The sequence below is a fragment of the Ornithorhynchus anatinus genome, chromosome 4 (assembly GCF_004115215.2).
Source record: "Ornithorhynchus anatinus isolate Pmale09 chromosome 4, mOrnAna1.pri.v4, whole genome shotgun sequence".
Taxonomy (NCBI): Eukaryota; Metazoa; Chordata; class Mammalia; order Monotremata; family Ornithorhynchidae; genus Ornithorhynchus; species Ornithorhynchus anatinus.
The window spans coordinates 82,253,314-82,261,885 of NC_041731.1; positions in this window are offsets into that span (position 1 = coordinate 82,253,314).

The window sequence follows — 8,572 nt, forward strand, 5'->3', positions numbered from 1 at the left end:
TAGTACAGGGCTTGGCACATAGTCAGTGCTTAACAAATATTGTTGTTGTTATTACTATTATGTAAATGACCACATCCTTGAGGTCCAAACAACCTTAATTTCCTACTAACTCCAGTAGGGAAGGGGTCAGAAAAGTGGCTCTGCAATATTTTCATGGGCACAGCCCAGAGCGTGCCTTAGTGGATAAACCACGGGCCTGGGAATCAGAAGGACCTGGGTTCTAATGCTGGCTCCACCGCGTGTCTGCTGTGTGACCTTCGGCAAGTCATTTAACTTCTCTGATCCTCAGTTACCTCACCTGTAAAATGGGGATTAAGAGTGTGAGTCCCAGGTGGGATGGACTGTGTCCAACCTGATGACCTTATATCTACCCCAGCACTTAGAACAGTCCTTGGCACATAGTAAGTGCTTTAACACGTACCATAATAATAATGCTAATTATTATTATTAGAAGAGATTGTTTCTCAGTGAACAATATTCAGAGATACAATTGTACTGTCAGCAGCATCACTGCTGAGCACAAAAAACAACTCTATTTAGCGTCTTCTGCTCTTACCTGACTTCACCTCTCTTCTAAGGTGCTTGTTTATTTTCTAAGGTGGGTGAGTCAGAATCACTAGCAGAGATCTGCATGCAAACAGAGCCCCTCCTCCTCCTCCTTGCCCCACCTCTGTCCCAGGGAGGGACTCCTAACCTGCAGAAAGCCTGGGAATTTTGCAGGTTCAATAAGTAAAATTTGATGTTCTGGATTCAATCAATTAATCAATCAACCATATTTATTCAGCACTTACTAACCTTGAGGCCTCTCATTCATTCATTCAGTCGTATTTATTGAGCGCTTACTGTGTGCAGAGCACTGTCCTAAGTGCTTGGAAAGTACAAATTCAGCAGCAAATACAGATAATCCCTGCCCTACAACGGGCTCACAGTCTAGAAGCGGAGAGACAGACATTGAAACAAATAAACAGGCATCAACAGCATCAATGTAAATAAATAGAATTATAGATAATTATAAATTATAATTATAGAATTATAAATAGCATTTTAGATTCAGCATATCGTTGTGGGTAGAGCATGGGCCTGGGAGTCAGAAGGTCATGGTTTCTAATCCCAGCCCCGCCATTTATCTGCTGTGTGGCCTCGGGCAAGTCACTTCACTTCTCTGTGCTTCAGCTACCTCATCGGTAAAATGGAGATTAAGATTGTGAACCCCATGTGGGACAGGGACTTTGTCCAGCCCGATTTGCTAGTAACCACCCCACCTCTTACTACAGTGCCTGGAACATAGTAGGTGCTTAACAAATACCACAATTATTATTCAACCCTCACATTCAATTAATCAGTAAATCCTGTTGGTTCAACCTTTGCAACATTGCTAAAATCCGCCCTTTCTTCTCCATCCAAACTGCTACCACATTAATAATAATAATGTTGGTTCTTGTTAAGCGCTTACTGTGTGCCCAGCACTGTTCTAAGCGCTGGGGTAGGTACAGGGTAATCAGGTTGTCCCACGTGAGGCTCACGGTCTTCATCCCCATTTTATTCATTCATTCATTCAATAGTATTTATTGAGCGCTTACTATGTGCAGAGCACTGTACTAAGCGCTTGGAATGAACAAGTCGGCAACAGATAGAGACAGCCCCTGCCCTTTGACGGGCTTACAGTCTAATCGGGGGAGACAGGCAGACAAGAACAATGGCAATAAATAGAGTCAAGGGGAAGAACATCTCGTAAAAACAATGGCAACTAGGTCACTGAGGCACCGAGAAGTCAAATGACTTGCCCAAAGTCACACAGCTGACAAGTGGCGGATCTGGGATTAGAACCCACAACCTCTGACTCCCAAGCCCTGCTCCTTCCACTGAGCCACACTGCTTCTCTAATCCAAGCACTTACCCTAACCAGGCTTGACGACTGTTATAAGTCTCCTTGCTGACCTCCCTATTTTCAGTCTCTCCCCATTCCAGTCCACAATTCACTCTGCTACTTGGATCATTTTTCTACAGAAACATTCAGGCCATCTTTCCCCACTCCTCAAGACCCTCCACCTCTGCATCAAACAGAAACTCCGTATCACTGGCTTCAAAACACTCATTCACCTTGCCCCCCTCCTACCTCACCTCACTACTCTCCTACTACAACCCAGCCGGCACACTTTGCTCTTCTAATGCCAACCTACTCACTGTACCTCGATCACAGCTATCTCGCCGCCTACCTCTCGCCAATGCCCTGCCTCTGGCCTGGAACGCCCTCTTTTTTCATATCCGACAATTACTTTCCCCTCCTTCAAAGTCCTATTGAAGACACATCTCCTTCAAGAGGCCTTCCCTAAGCCCCCCTTTCCTTTCCTCCCACTCCCTTCTGCATAGCCCTGACTTGCTCTCTTTACTCATCGCCCCCCTCAGCCCCACAGCACTTATGTACATATCCGTAATTTATTTATTTATACTATTGTCTCTCTCCCCCACTTTACACTGTAAGCTCGTTTTGCCTTAAATTGTCATGTTGTACTCTCCCAAGTGCTCACTAAAGTGTTCTGCACATGGTAACCATTTGATAAATTGACTGATGAACTACAGATGCAAGAGACAAACAGCAGTCTTTCCTTGCACTTCTATTCTGCACAGCCAATTCCACAGAAAATACTGGGGAAAGATTTGCCGCAGCAGCAAATGGATACCCCTACACACTCCTACACACTCTCCTGAGACTCCATACGCTGTAGGAGAGTGGGAAGACCGGGTTCCCTTTCCTTGCCACTCTACTATTCCACCTTAAAAACTTTATTAAGGTCCCACCTCCTCCAAGAGGCCTTCCCTGATTAAGGCCTCATTTCCCTAGCTCCCTCTCCCTTCTGTGTCATTTATGCACTTGGATCTGTGATGTTTGGGCATTTCACATTCACCCCCACATTCAACACCACAGCTCTTAGGTACAGAAAGTGCTCAACAAATGCCTTTGATTGATTGATTAACTGAGAGGGGTTTCCATGGAGCCTCCCCTAGCCTCCTCCCCAGCTAAGAGATGAAATCGGTTAAATTAATCAGAGCTGGTAGGCACGGTCCCTGGCCACAAGGACCTTACAGCCTAGAAGAGGAGGCTGACATTAATATGAATGAATAAATTACAGATATACTACAGCTCCATAAATGCTGTGGGGCTGAAGGTGGGGTGAATTATAATAATGTTGGTATTTGTTAAGCGCTTACTATGTGCAGAGCACTGTTCTAAGCACTGGGGTAGATACAGGGTAATCAGGTTGTCCCACGTGATGCTCACAGTCTTAATCCCCATTTTACAGATGAGGTAACTGAGGCACAGAGAAGTTAAGTGACTTGCCCAAAGGCGCACAGCTGACAAGTGGCAGAGCCGGGATTTGAACCCATGACCAGAGTGACATGGATTCTGAAGAGAAGAAAATCAGAAATTCAGTATTACCTAGTCAATTAGCAGTGTAAATTTGCAACACTTTTAACGACCTTTTATACCTTCATTTGGATATAATGAATTATTTCTCTGCTCTCTCTCTCTCTCTCTATATATATATACCTGATACACTGATACATATCTATATTGATACCTGCTTACTTGTTCTGATGTCTGCCTTCCCCCTTCCAGACTGTAAACCCAGTGTGGGCAGGGATTATCTTTCTTTATTGCTGAACTGTACTTTCCAAGTGCTTAGCACACAGTAAGCGCTCAATAAATACGATTGAATGAATGAATAGAATATCAAGTGCTTAAAGGGTACAGAACCAAGGGAAAGGGGGATGCAGAAGAGAGGGGAAGCTGTGGAACAGAGGGTTTAATTGGGGAAGGCCTCTTGGAGGCGATGCGATCTTAATAAGGTTTTGAAGGTGGGGAGAGTGGTGATCTGGTGTTTATGGAGGTGGAGGGTGTTCCAGGTCAGAGGAGGATGTGGACAAGGGGTCAGCGCTGAGATAGATGAGATAGAGGCTTAGTGAGCAAGCTAGCACTAGAGGAGCAAAGTGTGTGGGCTGGGCTGTAGTAGAAAATCAGTGAGGTAAGGTAGGAGAGGGAGAACTGATTGATTGCTTTAAAGCCGATGGTAAAGGGTTTCTGTCTGACATTGAGAACCTCCCTGTAATTGGTGCAGGCATGCATGGCAAGCTCTAAGCCCCGGCTTTGTGTGCTTAGGATCATGTCCAAAAGAGAACTCCTCATCTTTCCACCCTAACCCTGGCGGCCTCCTGTTTTCCTCTCACTACAGAAAACTCCACTATCCTTTCTGCCTCATAAGCCGTAAACTTGGCATTAGCATCGACTGATCTCTCTCATACAAACCACACAGTCTGTCACCAAATTATCTTGGTTCTACTTTCACAGTATCACTAAAATCTGTTTCCTCTCCATCCAAACCGCTACTTCACTGATTCAAGCACTTATTTTAAACCACCTTGACTCCTGCATTGGCCTCCTTGCTTGGTCTCCTTGCCTCCTGTCTCTCTCCACTTCAGTCCATACTTCCCTCTGTTGCCTGGATCATTTAAAAAAAAAAATTCAGTCTACGTTTCCCCACTTCTCAAAAACCTCCAGTGGTTACCCATCCATTTCCACATTAATAAGAAACTCTTTATCACAGGCTTCAAAGCACTCAATCAGCTGTCCCCCTCCTACTTCACCTCACTGATTTCCTACTTCAACCCAACTAGCACACTTCAATTCTCTAAAGCCTATCTACTCACTGTTCCTTGATCTTGTCTATCTCGCTGCCTACCCTTTGCCCACATCTTTCCTCTGACCTGGAACTCCCTCTCTTCATATACAACGGACCACCACATTCCTCACCTTCAAAACTTTACTAAAATCACATCTTCTCTAAGGGGCCTTTCCCTACGAAGGCCTCATCTCCCCTATTCCCTCTCTCTTCTGTGTCCCTCTTGCATTCAGATCTGAGCCCTTTAAGCACTTGATAATTCACCCCACCCGCAGCCCCATGGCACTTGGGTACATATCCACAATTTATTATAATTTTATCTCTCCCGCTCTTGAATGTAAGTTCCTTGTGAGCAGAGATCATTTCTACCAACTCTGTCACACTGTACTCTCCCATGTACTAAGCACTCAATAAATACCACTGTTTAATTGATTAACTGATCAAGTCCATGAAGTACAGTTGCTTTTATCATGAATTCTCACTGTGGGAAGGTGTAGGTGACTGTTCATTCATTCAATCATTCATTTATTGAGTGCTTACTGTGTATTAAGCACTTGGGAGAGTATGATATAACAAAAAAACAAACACATTTCCTGTCCATAACAAGCTTAAAGTCTAGAGAGAGAGAGAGAGAGACCATCAATTCAAATAAATTACAGTGTTCAGTGTGGCAGTTCACATTTACAACACATCCAGAGAGGGCCTGAGGTCAGTATCATAATATTCAAGAGTATATCCTATTGGTCGGTCACAATGAAAGTTAGTTTGCTTATGAGCCAGGGAGTTTACCCATCTGAACAACAGTTTAGGACATTATCCCTCTAAACTCTGAAGCTGAGATTATAAAAGTGCTCAGAGGATCTTTCTGATAAGCACATCCTGGAAATTTAAATGGTTATCTTGAAGTTCTCTCCTCCTTAGTGTTAATACTCCGTCCCAGGCTTAGTACCTCTTTTCCTCCAAAGGTTCCTATATCACAGCAAGCGTCACCCCCAAAACTTCCAATGGGCACCTCCAAAACAAACTAAAAGCATTCACTTTGCAGAAACGACGATCAGTCAACAGTATTTATTCTTCGCTTACTCTATTCAGGACATTGCACAGAGAGCTTGGGAAGATACAAAAAGAATTTAGCAGACATGAGCCTTGAAGGAAAGGAGCTTACAACCATAAGGGAAACACAGACATTAAAATGAATTCCGGGTAGACGGAAGCAATGAAGTTTAAAGATACGTACCTAAGTGCTTGGGGCGTTCTGGGAGAGATGTGTCCATGGGAGTAGCTGTGGTTCGGAGCCGACTCGACAGTGTAAGACAAGACGAGACATAAGTGCTACCACAGGCCAGAGGGTGTGGCTGAATTCCCAAGAGCTTAGGTGACTTGAAACTGCTGAGGTAGGAAGAAAAATAGGGTATAGGAATGAGAGATTAATCAGGAATGACCTTCTAGAGGAAATGTGATTTGCCTAGGGTTTTGAAGATGATGAGAGGAACAGACTGCTGGATGTGAAGGGAGGGAATTCCACGCAGAATGGAGGGTAGGAGCAAGAGATTAACTTCATTCATTTGAATCTAACTCAGTGCTTATAACAGTGTTTGACACATAGTAATTCCTACAAATACCCTAAAAAAGAGATGAATGAGGAGAGCAATAAAATTGAGGCACGGTGAGGAAAATTGGATTGAAAGAATAGAAATGTGCAAGCAGGGTTGTAGTAGAAATGATGTCAGTTGAATGAGGTACGTTTAGAACCTAAGTGATATATGGACAAGATTTGGTCAGGTGCAAGGCAATCTAAACTGCCATCATCTCACCTAAAAAAATCTTTTTGGAGTATTTTAAATTGCTCTTTAAGAACTTCTACATAATCCATCAAGCTTAGCACAAGTTTTTAACTTTCTGCTTGTGAGAAATGGTTATCTTACATTTGCTCTGATACCATCAGACAACACCTCAGGCAAGATCAAATGAAATCAGATTGGATGTTAGATAATAAAAAAAACCACAATGGAAACTGGAATAGGTAATGTGACACCCCTTGGAGAACTCAATCCTTCCCATTGTTTTAACTTCTTCCTCTTTGCTGATGATTCCCTAATTTACCTCTCCACTCTCAGCAGTCTCCATTTTCTCTAGTCATCAGGACATTTCTACTTCGATGTCCCACCAACATATCAAAACATGTCCAAAACAGAATTCCTCATTTTCTCACCGAAACCCTGTCCTCCCTCCAACTTGGCCATCACTGTACATAACACTACCTTCCTACCTTGGCATTAGCCTTGACATCTCTCTCATTCAGCCTGCCTTTTCAATCTGTCACAAAATCCTGTCAGTTCTACCTCCACCACATCGCTAAGATCCTCCCTTTCCTCTCCACCCAAACCGCTACTTTGCTAATCCAAGCTCATCATATGCTGCCTTGATTTCTGCATTACCTTCCTCACTGACATCACTGCCTTTTGTCTCTCTCCACTCCAGTCCATATTTCACTTTGCCGCCCAGGTCAGTATGGCGTTATGGATAGAGCACGGGCCTGGGCGTCAGAAGGTCATGGGTTCTAAACCCGGCTCTGCCACTTGTCTGCTGTGTGACCTTGGGCAAGTCACTTCACTTCTCTGGGCCTCTGTTCCCTTATCTCTAAAATGAGGATTGAGACTGTGAGCTCCACATATGGCAGGGACCATGTCCACCCCGATTTGTTTGTAATCATCTCAGCGCTTAGCAAAGTGCCAGGCACATAGTAAGCACTCAAAAATACCACAATCATTATTATTATCTTAATTTTAAAAATTCAGTTCGTCTCTCCATTTCTCAAAAACCTCCAGTGGTTGCTCATCCACCTCCACATCAACAGAAACTTCTCACCATCAGATTTAAATCACTCAATCAGCTTGCCCCCTCCTACTTCACCTCTCTGATCTCCTACTGCAACTCAGCCTGCACACTTCATTTGTCTAATGCCGTCTACTCACTGAACCTCGATTTCATCTCCCTTGCTGCCAACCCTTTGCCTATGTCCTCCCTCTGGCCTGGAACTCCCTCCTTCTTCATAAAGAATAATCCACCCCTCCCCCTGCTTTTCACAGCTTTATTAACACTATATCACCTCCAAGAGGCCTTCCCTGACTAAGCCTTAGATCCCCCTACTTCCTCTCTGTTCTGGATGGCTTATGAACTTAGATCTGTATGCTTTAAGTACTTGATAGTCACCCTACTCTCAGCCCCACAGCACTTATGTACATACATGTAATGTATTTTACTGTCTGCCCCTTTATTCCTTTTGGGCAGGGAATGTGTCTACCAACTCTGTTGTATTATACTTCCCTAAGGGCTTAGTACAGTGCTCTGCACACAGTAAATGCTCACCAAATACCACGGATTAACTGATAAATATTTCCAAGTGGTGTTACTAAAGATACTGTCTTCAGGATGACAAATGAAACCTTGATCCTAATAACAAGGAGATAAAAACATTTCCAAAATGTCCTAAATAGGTTAAGGAAAAACCTCAATTCTTACAATTGTATTTTATCTACATTAACTTCTTCCAACACCCTGTGGGGCATCATGATCTAATGTTTTGAATACTAGACTTCCAACACTAAACTCTACCACCGACTTGACATGACACTCTCCATTGGTTCATTCTAGACTGTAAGCCCCTTGTGGGCTCGATTATATTGTACCCCCCTGAGTGCTTACTACAGTGCTCTGCACCCAGTAACCACTCAATAAATATGATTGATTTTTTTGGTTCCTCAAAAATAAAATAGTGGTACTCATCCAGCTCCCCAGAGGTGCTTTATTAGTGTTTTCGGAGTGGCTTCATGTACTCAGATAAAAGGTGTCCAAAGTATTATTACGTGTAGCACACATTCTTCTTTGCTTCC